General features: G+C 37.9%; 1 non-coding gene across 1 annotated transcript; it reads right to left on the minus strand.

Annotated features, from left to right (window-relative positions):
- Positions 1-1,942: 1,942 nt before the first annotated feature.
- Positions 1,943-2,049, minus strand: LOC147930821 (small nucleolar RNA R71). Its single transcript, XR_015576836.1, has one exon. It is a non-coding gene; the product is annotated as a small nucleolar RNA R71 (small nucleolar RNA).
- Between the last annotated feature and the right edge of the window lie 13,083 nt (positions 2,050-15,132).

Consider the following 15,132-nt stretch of genomic DNA (forward strand, 5'->3'; position numbering starts at 1 on the left):
CCAACACGATCAAAGAGGATCCAAGAGCGCGAAGAGCAACCCGAAGATCCACCCGAGGAGTTACCCGACTCAAGCCTCGTGTACCCCATCGAGTAGACCATCGGGCAGGTCTGGGAAGCTAGGTCAAATGGGTTTCCATATATAAACCCCCTCTTTCCCTAGCTCGCAAACGATCACGCCGCAGACCCTCAAACCAGAGAGCGAGAGCTTCTGTGAGAGAACTGAGCGACTCAACAATTTTTCTTGTTTTTGTACTTTTAATTTGTAGTTTTTCATAGATCTTTTATCCCTACTCTTTTCTACTCTACACTATCTTTTTAATAATGTCATTTTCGTTTATTTCTATGGCTTTATAATTCGTTTCTATGTCCGAGTAGTGTAGCAAAGTTTCTAGGGATGGGATAGATGATTAGGTGTTCTTGATCGGTTAGGATGCTTTAGTTGATTGTTATGATAGATAAATTTCCTTCTAGGTTGATGTTCTTAATGCGGTCAACAGACCGACAGGTTGAGATTAGATCTAGGGCATTTACAATGCTACAGGCCGAAAGGAGTAGATAAAATGCTTGATTAGGTCAATGCTAGAAGTATACTTAACTTTGAGTGACAAAATCAGATAAGTCTAAGTGTACTAACAAAAATGAATTGTTCTTAATGTCTGCTTGTTCATATTGCTAGTGCGACAGTGTGGTAGTATGGTCAAGGTTGATTGTTACTAGTGCGACAGTGTGGTGACAAGGTTTTAGAGGTTCATTGTCTAGGAAATAATTGCTTGAGGCATGTAAGGCATCCGTATTGGTCTAGAACACTTAGGATTCGATTACCCCCATCCTTAGGAACTTTCGTATTTCATTTCTTGCATTTTCCTTACTTACTCAACCACTTACCCGATCAGGTACACGATAACCTGCATCGAGTAATACCTCGAGCTGTTCATAGTTCACTTGCATACTCGATCACCCCACTCGATCCTGTACTCGATTGCTTGCATCGAGTGCTTAGGTCGTGTGGTTTACTTGTCTATATTCTTTTACTCTGTTTATATTAGGACTGTTAGAACCAAACCCCCTATTGCTTGGCTTGATTTGCTTGATTCTTATTGCATCCTATCTGCTAGCAATACACAACCATTTGGATTGATAACCCTTTGTACTACAACTGCATAGAGAATTGATACCCTTGGTGAAAACTAGTCTATCAATTTGGCGTCGTTGCCATTTGGTTGTTTTATTTTGCTACGTTTAGGATTTCAGGACTTGCTAGATCAAGTTTGTTTGTTTATATTTGTTTCGGATACTGACTTGTTTGCTTTCGCCTTTGTTTGTTTTGAATCTCAGGTACAACCCGAGCACCCACCCGACCCGTCACTCGATCACCTGGATCGAGTTGATCCTCGAGTACACACTCGGATACTTGCTTGTGCATGCAAACGCGATCCAGAGGTAGCCAGAACCTGATTCCTTTCATCGACAACATCGACAGACCTCGGCTATTCAGACAACAACAAGTTCAACCGGAACTAGCAACCATTGAGAAGACGATGAATAATCAGAACGGTCCACCAGCTCCTCAAGCAAGGACCAACATAGGAGCAGGAGATGCTCTGACTACTCACACTCAGAGGAATGGCATTGTGCCACCAGCTGTGCAGAACAACAATTTTGAGATCAAGAGTAGTCTCATCCAGATGATACAAAGCAACAAGTTTCATGGACTGCCAATGGAGGACCCATTGGATCATCTGGATGAATTTGATAGGCTCTGTAGCCTAACTAAGATAAATGGAGTCAGTGAAGATGGATTCAATCTCAGGCTTTTCCCATTCTCTTTGGGAGATAAAGCACACGTATGGGAGAAATTGCTCCCTAAGGAGTCCTTCACCACTTGGGAAGTGTGCAAGAAGGCATTCCTGGCCAAATTCTTCTCAAACTCCAGAACCGCAAGGCTGCGAAATGAAATTTTCTGCTTTGTACAGAAGAACAACGAAACGTTCAATGAAGCTTGGGAACGTTTCAAGGGGTACACAACTCGATGTCCACATCACGGATTCAGTAATGCTTCATTGCTGAGCACACTATACCGAGGAGTGGTCTCCAAGATACGGATGTTGCTGGACACCGCAAGCAATGGTAACTTCCTCAACAAGGATGTTAATGAAGGTTTGGACCTAGTTGAGAACTTGGCTCAATCTGATGGCAACTACAATGAGGAATATGATCGCTCTGTGCGATCTACAAGAGGGACATGAAAGCCCTCAATGACAAGCTCGATCAGCTCCTCAACCAGTAGAAGCATGTACATGCTATATCAGAGGAAGAGCAGTTTCAACAACAAGATGGGGAGACTATGCAGCTAGAGGATGTTAACTACATCAACAACCAAGGAGGTTACAATAGAGGGTACAACAACTTCAAGCCGAATCTGAACCTGTCTTATCGGAACCCGAATGTTGCGAATCCTCAAGATCAAACCTACCCATCTGCAGTTCAAGGGAACCAGACCCAACAGAAGCCTTTTGTCCAGTACAACCAAGGCTATGCGCCTAAACAACAATACCAAGGGACCTACAACCAACCACCAGGGTTCCCACAACACCAAGGTCCACCGAACTAGTCACAAGAAGCCGAGTTACGTGGTCTTATTCAGCAAATGATTCAGCAACAGGCTACAGCTTCTATGGACATCGCAAAACGATTCGCCAAAATGAGCAACAAGATCGACTCAGGATACAATGACCTCAATGCCAAGTACGAATCACTCAACACAAAGGTTCGATACCTGGAAGGCCACCACAACAACCAACCCGCACCAAAGATCAATCAACTGCCGGGTAAAGCTGTTCAAAACCCCAAGGATTATGCGATTGCTCAAGCCATTTTCCTGGATGATGACTATGAGGACTATCTCACTGGGGACAGTGATGATCAAGATGGGGAGGATGTGGATGACTCAATGAAGAATGAGGCCAAATACTATATATCCGAGTATAAACCCGAGCTTACACCCGAAGAGACTGATCGAGTTGATGATCGAGCACTGGTTCGAGAATCACAAACTGACGAACAACCCGAAGTGGAACCCGATGACCTACACGATGGTGTTGATCAGATGATGCATCGAGTAGATATTGAGAAAGGAGATCAGCCTCAACCACCTGCACTGGTAGGAGGGGAGTTGGAGGAAAGGTTCAGTGCTGCACTTGAAATCCAGTTAGAGGCGCTTGCAGAGCGAATGGCTAAGCGCAAAGCTCCACCACCTAAGCTTTTGCCCCCACATGAGCTTCAGCAGGAAGCTGCAAAGGAAGCAGCTAGATTGGAGAATGAGGTTAAGGAGGCTGTCAAGGAGATCGGATTTGAAATTCTGAGAAGTGGAATTTGTTTGGATCCCGAGGTAAGAATTGAGTAAAAACTTGAAGATCCTGGCTCTTTCACATTGCCGTGTTCAATAGGATTTCGATTTTTAAGAGCTGTTTGTGTGATCTTGGAGCTTTGGTCAGCATTATGCCGCTTTCAGTTGCTAACAAGCTGGGATTCACCGACTTCAAACCAAGTAAGCAGTATCTGGTTCTAGCTGATAGAACAGTAAGACATCCGATTGGCATTTTAGAGAATCTGCCTCTAAGGATTGGGAGACTGGAAGTGCCTACCGACTTCATGATCCTGGATATGGATAAGGAACCGGATGATCCACTGATTCTAGGAAGACCATTCTTGGCAACAGTTGGTGCAATGATCAAAGTGAAACGAGGCAAGATCAGGATAGAACATGGTGAACACCTCAAGATGGAGTTTGAGGTGAAGAAAGGGGTTAAGAGGCCAACCATAGATCGTCAAGCTTTTTCCACCATGACCAAACAAAAAAAAATGCTACATCTTGAAGAGGTTAACACCACATTTGCCATGGAACCTAGACAAAATCTGGGAGATCTTTTGAACCAACCTACTATAGTGGAGAGGATTCCAGAACCTCTTCCACATGGATCCCATGCTTAAGGAGCATGAAGAATCAAGATTAGTGACTTTAAACAAGTTCACTTGGGAGGAAGTCCCAAAGGTATCTTTTAATTTTAATCTATTAGCTTTATTTACTTTTATTTAATTTTTCTATTTTTGCTATTTTATTTCAAAAAAAAAGAAAAAAAAAAAAGAAAATTGGGAAGAGGAAATTGGTAAACCCGAGGGTCAACCCGACACTGTACTCGACGCACCTGATCGTGTCCCTGCTCGGGTAGCGAGTGGAGTCCGAATTCCACAAGCCAAGCCCACCCTCGGCGAAGCCCACCAACCAAACCCTAGCCTATTTAAGGGTCTCGACTTTCTCTCCCCAAGCATCACCGATAAGTTTCTCTCAACCATAAAGCTTTTGTGTTTCATAGTTTCTATTATCTCTCAACCTCAAGTCTTACTCGATTTTCTTTGGAGACTAACCCTATTAATCCCAAGAACTAGCTTTTCTTTCTCTTCTCAAGTAATCGATATGGAGCCAACCGCTAGAACCTACCAAAGGAAAGGAAGAAGATCCACCTCCGCCGCTGCTACAACCGGAGGAGATGCTGCCGATGTTCAACAACCCCAAGGAAGAGGAAACGTTCCACATTCCCGACCATTAGGTGGACGTTTAGCCTCTCCAACCCGATGCACAACTCGATCCACCACCCGACCAGATGCTCAAGTAACCGATCGAGTAAGCCCCCGAGTTTGCTCACCGAGTCCAATGGCGAGTGCTGTCCGCCGTTCTCCTCGACGTAGGGACCTCTCTACGTCCGAAAAGACGCTTACCGACCCTATGGAGGTCGATTCTGATGCTGCAGAAGAAGAACAAGGTGAGATCCAAACCTCTCAATCAAGGAGTAGAGCCGCAATAGCAAGGGGGAAGAGACCGGCTTCGGAGAAGGCTGAGAAGGTGGTTGAGAGAGAAGTGGTTGAAGAAGATCAACACGCTGAGGAGGAGGAAAGAGAAAGAGAAGAGGAGCATAGAGAGAGGACCCGACAAGCCTCGCGGAGGCTAAAGCAAAAGGAAGTCGACACTCCGGCGAGATTGTTCAAAGTCTTCCGGAAGATGAGCTTCGTTGGTACCCGATACCCTCACCGTGAGACCATGAAGCAATTGGGCATTGCTAGAGATGTTGAATTTCTGTTCGATATGTGCCACCTGGGCAATATGATGCGATCCCATCTAGAAGCTTATGAGGAGGAGACGGTCCACTTCCTTTCAACCCTAAAGCTGCACTATTTCGAGGACCACCCGACCCTACTACCCGATGGGGGGATCGGGTTCATCACCTTCTCCGTTCGGAACACGGAATACCGGCTGACTTTCAAGGAGATGGAGACGCTGTATGGCTTCAAAGCTGGTACTGGGAAGGTATGGAGGTCAGCAAGGAAGAGATGAGGTCCATATGGCTGACAATAGGAGACAAGCACCCCTACAAGTGTACGAGCTCCAAATCTGCTCAAATAAGGAGCCCTGTTTTGAGGTATTTTCACAAGTCCCTCGCATGCACTCTTTTTGCTAGAAAAGAGACTGGGAACGTGAACGACCATGAGCTTCAGTTATTGGATGTTGCATTGTGTGGAGTTTTGGATAGTGCTAGGGATGGAACACCGCTAGTAGGAGACATAGCTGATACTAGTATGTTGTTCGTGCTACTCGATCAATTCCTGTACTTGAAATCTTGGGCTGTGAAAAGGAGAGAAGGAGGCGGAGAGATCTCTATTGGGGGACTAGTTACACCAATCTTAGTGGCATGCGATGTGCCCTTAAAGGGAATTGTCCACAAACCAAGGTGGCTGGATACGGACTACCTCGTGCTGGCGAGATTCTTGGCCTATGAAAGGCCTAATCACATGACATTGTTCAAGTTTGTCCATCCAACCGCCGGAGCTGCTCAAATGGTTTTACCCAATGTCGCATACACCAAGGTTCGGTTAGGGCACAACATTGACTTTGCACCGCCGTTGGAAGAGCTGTACAACCCGAAGGAGGAGTCTGAGGCTAAGAAGAGAGAAGAAACCGGGCAGAGACAAGGAGATAGCTCGGAGGAGTTCAATTTTGAGGAGTATACATGCTCTCAAAAGCAACCGGTTGGAGTGAAGGAAGCTCACAAAAGGATTGGGTGGTTGAAAAAGATGAACAAGTTTCTGGTGAAGAAGGTGAAGGATCTTGCCGGTTCAGTGAAGGTAATGGGAGGTCAGATCAAGGAGTTGCAAGACAAGGCAAGCTGTGCCTCAGCTCCTACCTCGGCACAAGCACCTACATGAATGGGGAGAAGCGGACCACTAGGAGGAACTCGAGGACTGCCACCTCCTGAACCTCAAAGAGCATCATAATACGAGTCCCAAGCTAAGGAGGACATCACCCGACCAGAAGCATCGAGGAAAAGCCACTCTGACGCTTACCCGACACCCAATCCGATGCGGTACAGGATGCACTATCCGATGCACCCATCGAGCACCCAATCGGGTGATTATGCTGGACGTTTTCCTCCACCATACCAGATGCGATTCACGATGCCGTACACAATGCACCCTGCGAGTGGATACACCGGTGATCATTCTGGGCCTCTTCCGCCATTTCCGTCCTACTACCCGATGCCCTACCCGATGAGCTACGCGATCCCACCCTCGATCAACACCTCGGATGCTGGTCCGAGTAAGTCGTCTGTACACCTTACTGAGCTCTCTAACGAGCAAACACCGGCACCTGCTGAAGCCGGAGACGACCTTGGCTATACGTTGGCAAGTATGGAGGCTGCTGCAACCTCCTTCTTCACCAACCCATGAGGTACCAAATTCATCCAAACTTTGTAAATAACATTGCATTTTGTTTAATTCATTTTGTGTGATTCTTGGATTATTTTCCAACTTTTACTTACACAGGGACTGTGTAATTTAAGTTCGGGGGAGGGTCCTAGAATGTATTTAACATTGTGTTTTATTTTTTTTATTTTTATTATTTCAAATTTTTGCATGCTAGTTTTATTCATTTGAGTTTGCATCTATGTGCATTAAAAACCCCAAAAAAATTGAAAAAATTTCGAAAAAAAAAAAAAAAAAAAAATAGAAGAGTGTTCATGTAGTTGCATTTGCATATTAGGATTGAGTCTAGTTTGTTTCATATAGGATTGTTGCATATGCATCTTAGGGGACAATGATTAAAACCACCTTGTTCAAAAGTCAAACCTTAGGATTGAAGCTATAGCCCTTAGTCACAGTTCATTGTTGCCAGATCAATCTTTGGAAAAAAATGAAAAATCTTTGCTTAGATCCTTTGTGTCAATTGAATGCTTCCTCCACTTTCTTGAACATTAGAACATCTCTATATTATTGGATTTAATTTGAACTTTAATTGTCTTGCTTATAGAACTTGAATACTTGCTCATGGTAACTCTAAACTAGGGTTAGCACTCCTCATTTTACCAATCTTTTCGTTTAACCCGATTCATTTGTCCTACCCATTAAACCAAACCTTTCTTTCAAACCTTGATGTGAATTGTCGAGTGAGGCCTTTTTCATTGTGCTATAGGTTGTGAAACCTTGAAAGTATTGAGAACGACAAAGAACTGCCTCTTGATTTAGCTAAGTTAGATTTAAACTAGCTAATAGATTCGTTTTTGAAGGATAGGTGGTTAGAATGTTTATTTAGGGATGGGTTGTGGAATATAAAAAAAAAAGAGAAAAGTCCCTAAGGTTAGAATTAATTAGCTCTAAGTCTCTAAGTAAAAAAAAAAAGAGAAAGAAAAAGTTCTTGCTATAGTCTCCTAGAAAGAAAGAAAAAGAATATATGTATATTAGGAATTTAGCAAAGAAAAAAAAAAGAGATTAAGAGCTAGAATTTTAAAGTCTAAAAGTCTAAACCTTAGGGAGTAAAAAAAAGGAAGAAGAAAGAATTAAAATCAAGGGTGTGGGTAGTTAAATTCTAGGAGGTTTAAATAAAATATATATATATATATATATATATATATATATATATATATATATTATGAATGTACGAGAAAATGGTAGATCATCAAGAGTTAAGCTTTGTATGCCCAAATTGTTCTCAGTATTAGATAGTTTTCACGACTGTCTAGCATTCCACTTTTTGAGAGAAACCACCTAAAGAATTTGCTTGAAACCACCTTATCAAAAAGCCTTACCCTTGAAACCGATTGAGCTTGATTCACCTTCCATTTGCAAGAATTCGCCAAACACTTAATTGAATGTGAAAGAGATGTTCCTTATCTTTAGTTGGAGGTTGAGCTAGATCGATGCATGGCAATAAGCATAGAAAAATAAATTTGTAAGTATGTTGATTGATCTTAGCACCATTAAACTATCTTTGAGGACTATAGCTTGCATCCTTCGGTTAGCATCTTAAGGTTATGAGTCCCCACTTTCAAACCGTACCTTCTTACTTACTTGCTAGAGGACTAGCAAGATTTAAGTTTGGGAGTCTGATAATACTCTAATTTACATGTTTTTAGCATCCTTTTTTGTCCATATTTTGCATTGTCCATACCTCTAACTTAGCATTTTTAGACTATTTACTGTAGGAATCAAGTTTTAGAGCATTTAGGGTGTTGCATTTCTGCATTTGCATATATTGGATGAAAACAGGTGCTAAAGAGCCAAAAATGGGGGAAAACAAGGACAACTCGAGCATGTACCCAAAGGAGCCATCGAGCTACAAGAACAAGTCCGAACCCCAACACGATCGAAGAGGATCCAAGAGCGCGAAGAGCAACCCGAAGATCCACCCGAGGAGTTACCCGACTCAAGCCTCGTGTACCCCATCGAGTAGACCATTGGGCAGGTCTGGGAAGCTAGGTCAAATGGGTTTCCATATATAAACCCCCTCTTTCCCTAGCTCGCAAACGAGCACGCCGTAGACCCTCAAACCAGAGAGCGAGAGCTTCTGTGAGAGAACTGAGCGACTCAACATTTTTTCTTGTTTTTGTACTTTTAATTTGTAGTTTTTCATAGATCTTTTATCCCTACTCTTTTCTACTCTACTCTATCTTTTTAATAATGTCATTTTCGTTTATTTCTATGGCTTTATCATTCGTTTCTATGTCCGAGTAGTGTAGCAAAGTTTCTAGGGATGGGATAGATGATTAGGTGTTCTTGATCGGTTAGGATGCTTTAGTTGATTGTTATGATAGATAAATTTCCTTCTAGGTTGATGTTCTTAATGCGGTCAACAGACCGACAGGTTGAGATTAGATCTAGGGCGTTTACAATGCTACAGGCCGAAAGGAGTAGATAAAATGCTTGATTAGGTCAATGCTAGAGGTATACTTAACTTTGAGTGACAAAATCAGATAAGTCTAAGTGTACTGACAAAAATGAATTGTTCTTAATGCCTGCTTGTTCATATTGCTAGTGCGACAGTGTGGTAGTATGTTCAAGGTTGATTGTTACTAGTGCGACAGTGTGGTGACAAGGTTTTAGAGGTTCATTGTCTAGGAAATAATTGCTTGAGGCATGTAAGGCATCCGTATTGGTCTAGAACACTTAGGATTCGATTACCCCCATCCTTAGGAACTTTCGTATTTCATTTCTTGCATTTTCCTTACTTACTCGACCACTTACCCAATCAGGTACACGATAACCTGCATCGAGTAATACCTCGAGCTGTTCATAGTTCACTTGCATACTCGATCACCCCACTCGATCCTGTACTCGATTGCTTGCATCGAGTGCTTAGGTCGTGTGGTTTACTTGTCTATATTCTTTTACTCTGTTTATATTAGGACTGTTAGAACCAAACCCCCTATTGCTTGGCTTGACTTGCTTGATTCTGATTGCATCCTATCTGCTAGCAATACACAACCATTTGGATTGATAACCCTTTGTACTACAACTGCATAGGGAATTGATACCCTTGGTGAAAACTAGTCTATCAGATACTTTAACAAAACATGGCATGACACACCTATTATATGTCATTATACTCTTTTGATGCTTTGACCACTAGTCCAAAAATTACTCGTCTTTCATGCGAGTTTATTTTTGACTTGGATGCCTCTTTTATTTATTGGCCAGTATATATATATATATATATATATCTCTTTATGCTCACATAACGGAGATTCATTATCCTCATTAATCACATATGCGCACAAGATCATTTTATTGTCAACATTGTATCGTCTTTGGTTCCACATTTCCCGTAATGACATGGTTAATCGAGATCTCTTTAATCATTATATAAATGATTTTATACAGGTACATGATTTTGTTATTAACCATATCAATTGGTTTCTCTACTCTTCTTGAGAAGTATCTTGCTCCTCTTTAGGAGTCTATGTGCTTCTCTCTGGGAGTCTACTAGCTCTTCTTTAAGAGGTTATCTACTCCTCTTTAGGAGTTCATTTACTCCTCTTTTAAGAGTATAATCCTCTTTTAAAAATTTGCTCCTTTTTCTTTTTGAGGATTTTATTTATCTTAGGAACCAAAGTATGACATACGCCAGAGACATATTTTTATTGGAGCATTTTTTCTGGAATGTGAGATTTCTTTGAATTTCAAGTTCATATTTATTTATGTGAAGATCAATAATTATATGAAATCTCATCGTTCAGCTTTATTGCATTGATTTGCAATATATAATTTGAATAGTGATCTTTTGAACTTTTGAACGTTCAAGTTCATATCTATTATATTCATTTGTTCAAAGATTCAAACTATTCAATGATTCTCCCATAATGACGGGGAACTTTTATCATCCAACTTGATGATATGCAAATCTTGCAATACGCACATCTCTCATAAGATGGCTCTATATTATTATAGCGGAGACTCATCTCCCGCATCTATATATTTCATTCTCTTTGGATGATATTTTTATGTGGTGTAAATGAGCATTTAAAGTATATATTTATGAGGATCAATAATTATATGAAATCTCATCCTTCAGATTTTTTGCATTGATTTGCAATATCTAATTTGAATAGTGATCTTTTGAACTTTTGAACATTCAAGTTCATATCCATTATATTCATTTGTTCAAAGATTACAACTATTCTATGATTCTCCCATAATGATGGAAACTTTTATTATCCAACTTGATGATATGTGGATGATATGCAAATCTTGCAATACGCACATCTCTCATAAGATGGCTTTATATTATTAGAACGGAGACTCATCTCCCACATCTATAAAATTTATCTTATTTGGATGATATTTTTATGTGGTGTAGAGGAGCATTTAAAATATATATCACACCCACATAAGATTCAAAATGAGAAATATTTAATCTCCAACCATGAATATATAACATTGGAGAAATGTTTCTTTATAAATTATTGGTCTCATATATAATATTGACTACATGCAAAACTGCATGTTCCATGTTTTGACATGGAGATTAAATCACCAAGAAACGTTTTGCAATCTCTTGAGATGGTGTTATGAACGATTCATTATATCTCATTTAAGAGTGAATATCATGGATGTTCCACTTTATCACATACGACATATATATGTGATAAAGTAAAGGATATGACTTCACCAAAGTTATATCGCTCTGGGGTGTCAAATTCACCAAATTTTATAGACTTATTGTCGATGTGGGATTCTTTTAATTCTCCCCCTTGAGATGATAACTCTTGATGTTCATTCATCTCTTACTGAATCCCACTTTAGATCAACAACATACCGATTTCGGTTATGTCTATTATCTTAGATCCTTATAAGATGTGAGATTAGTATTACCCTCTCTCAAGATGATGACTTTTATGTCCATTCACCTTTGACCGAATCTTAGTTTTAGATCGGTTATATTTGGGGTTTAATTTAGGGTTTAATTTGGGGATTCATCAAACAAATCAAACTATCATATATATACAATGAGCTTGTTAATCCAAAAGAATGGTGAATGGACCAACATTATATGATTCTAGAGGCATAGCCTACTACAGAATTAAGGAGGAGGTATATAACCATCGACTCCATAAACAATAAATAGAAATTTAAATGAATTTAATTTAACTTAAATAAATTCAACATAATTAGATGTTACCTGAAATATGAATGAAGTGCAGTGCTTACATCCTCATAGAATGTGAAAAGGGACATGCAATACTTTTGAAAGAACTTTTGTTTTTTCTAAACAAATTCACAATGATTTTTAGTATCATTAATTGACTGGAATGGCTTGACTGGTAATGCTATACTTGAAGCATTAGTATTTTTACCACCTTTAATTTTGCATGATATAATCATATACATGCATGTCTCTAATATGGTCAAACTTATGATACCATATTTATTTATAGTCTCAACATAGTAATTTTATTAAGACAAAATGTCTTTGAAAACTCCATGAGTTTCTTTGAGATTTCGGAGAATATTAGACATTGATAATTATGAATCTGATGTCTTTGGAAGTCGAGAGACTATCTCATCTAGACCTTCCAATTACTTTTGCACTGTATAAAATATATGTACACGTGCTTTATATATTCTCATAAGAGAAATATATATATATATATATATATATATATATATATTGAGAAATATATTTTTGATTATACACACATTTGATTGTCTTTAAATCTTATATAATACAACTAATAATTCTTTACGAATAAACAAAATTTAGTAAACAAACATATGAATTCAAAAAATAAAATACAATTTATAGCCTTATATATAAAAATTTAATAGACATAACTTTTCTTTGATCGTAGAGTAGGCAGAGCCTATCATATATAAGGATCAATCCGGAAAAGACAAATCTTTCTATTTGATCATGAATGAGGGAGAACCTCTATATGTATAACGATCAATCTGGAAATGATATGGCCTTATATTTGATCGTATAAAAGGTAAAGCCGATCTTTCCGGAAAGGACATAGCCTTTTGTTAGATCGTGAAGGAGGGGTGAAGCCTACTATATTGAATGATCAATCTAAATAGTATATAGCTTTATATATGATCATAAAGGCTATATAACGATCAATTCAGAAAAGACAAAGTTTTATTTTATATAACGATCAATCCAGAAAAGACAAAGTTTTATTTTATCGTGAAGGAGACAGAGCTTACCATATACCTAACGATCGGTACACTTAGCTATATATTTGATTGTAAAGCAGACAAAGCCTACTAATTATAATAATCAATCCGGAAAAGGCATAATCTCACGATGCCTATAATATTTATATTCTATAAACATTACTGAAACAATATAAACTTACTTACCTCATAAAAGCTTCAGCGGTAAAAACATCGTGTTGATAATATGTTATAAAACATAATATATAATTTTATTATATTACATACGTATATGTGTATATAAGTATAGCTATATACACTTAATTAATAAAAAGAGAGAAAGATCGAGAGTGGAGGGAGAGAGCTAAACAATGAAACTCTTTTATTACTCTACACACTTTCTTACTTCTCTACTTGTTATTACAACAATGATCTCACGTATATATATACCACGGTAGCCAAGCTAAAGTAGGATAATTATAAGTTACTTAAAGTAGAAGTAAATAATAAAATAGTAGAAAGAGATAGGTTTAAAGTGATGGATAATCACATCAATAATTATCCATTTTATAACAGAATTATGTTAGTCACTTATGTCTTATGAGAAATCGCCAGTCTTCAAAGTTCAAACAAAGAATCCAACCATAAATCATGTATCGAACTAAGCAAAGACCGATCCGTTTATCAATCCTTCAACAAAGTCTTAAAATTCTCCAAGAAGAAAAAGATAGTAAGCAGTAAGGACAAAGCAAACCAGAAGAGAAGGAAGAGATATAAGAGTATGGGTAAGGAAGAATCATAGTCAAACACAAGACTAGTGAAATTGTTCCACATCTCATTTATCTGGTTCCCTACTTTGGCCGAAAATGCAAAAAAAAAAAAAAAAAAAAAAAAAAAAAAAAAAAAAATTGAAAAATACTTAGGTTCACTCTTAAGGGTGAGCCTATTTGTTCACCACTCCTAGGAGTGAACCTATTTATTCACCTCCTCCTTTTCAACCAATCAGAATTTTCTATACATTATTTATTTTAAAATAAATCAAAATTAAATTCATATGCAAAACTAATTAAGAAAGCAAATTATGTATACTTTTAATTAAAGAAAGTTAAATATTAGTTTGGTTTAGATTTTACAATTAGAACAAAATTATTGGTCGGTTTGGATTTACAAATAAGGTGATTAGAGTTTAGATTTTACAATTAAAACGAAGTTATACGTTAGGGTTTACATTATTTTATTTTAAAATAAATCAAAATTAAATTCATATGCAAAACTAATTAAGAAAGCAAATTATGTATACTTTTAATTAAAAAAAGTTAAATATTATTTTGGTTTAGATTTTACAATTAGAACAAAATTATTTGTCGGTTTGGGTTTACAAATGAAATGGTTAGGGTTTAGATTTTACAATTAAAACGAAATTATATGTCGGTTTGGTTACAAATGAGGTTGTTAGGATTTATATTTTACAGTTAGAACAAAATTATATATTGGTTTGGATTTACAAATGAGATAGTTAAGGTTTAAATTTTACAATTAGAACAAAATTATATGTCGGTTTGAGTTTACAAATAAGATGGTTATAGTCTAAATTTTACAATTAAAATGAAATTATATGTCGGGTTGGATTTATAAAATACGGTTTAAGTTTTTAATTTTATAATAACATATATAGATTTTATTTCTTATTTTATAAGGAGGTGAATGAAAAAATTCACCCTCAAGTATTGTTGAAAGAGTTTTTGACTTTGTTCACATATTCTTCATCAGTAATCACCTCTTCGTTAAGCTTTACAAATATTTTTAACTAGATAAGGAACCGCCCGATGTGCGGGTTTAAAGTTTTATAAATTAAAGTAAATTTTATCTTTGTTATAATACACTGGTTTGTATCTATTTACAAATCTTTTATGTATGTTACTATTAAAAGTGTATTTTTTTTACACCTAAAAATATACTCTATGTTACAAATATATTCTTTGTCACTACCTAGAAAATGTCTATATAAACACATGAAGCCAACTTTACTTTCACTTCTGCATAGTTTTTAATTACTAAAATTGTTGGCTCAAAAAACATTTTGGATAAAAATATATTACAGAATATACTATTCAATAATGTATCATCACAATAATGTATGACCACCATG

This window comes from Camelina sativa, chromosome 12 (genome assembly GCF_030686135.1).
Source record: "Camelina sativa cultivar CO46 ecotype springtype chromosome 12, ASM3068613v1".
Taxonomy (NCBI): domain Eukaryota; kingdom Viridiplantae; phylum Streptophyta; class Magnoliopsida; order Brassicales; family Brassicaceae; genus Camelina; species Camelina sativa.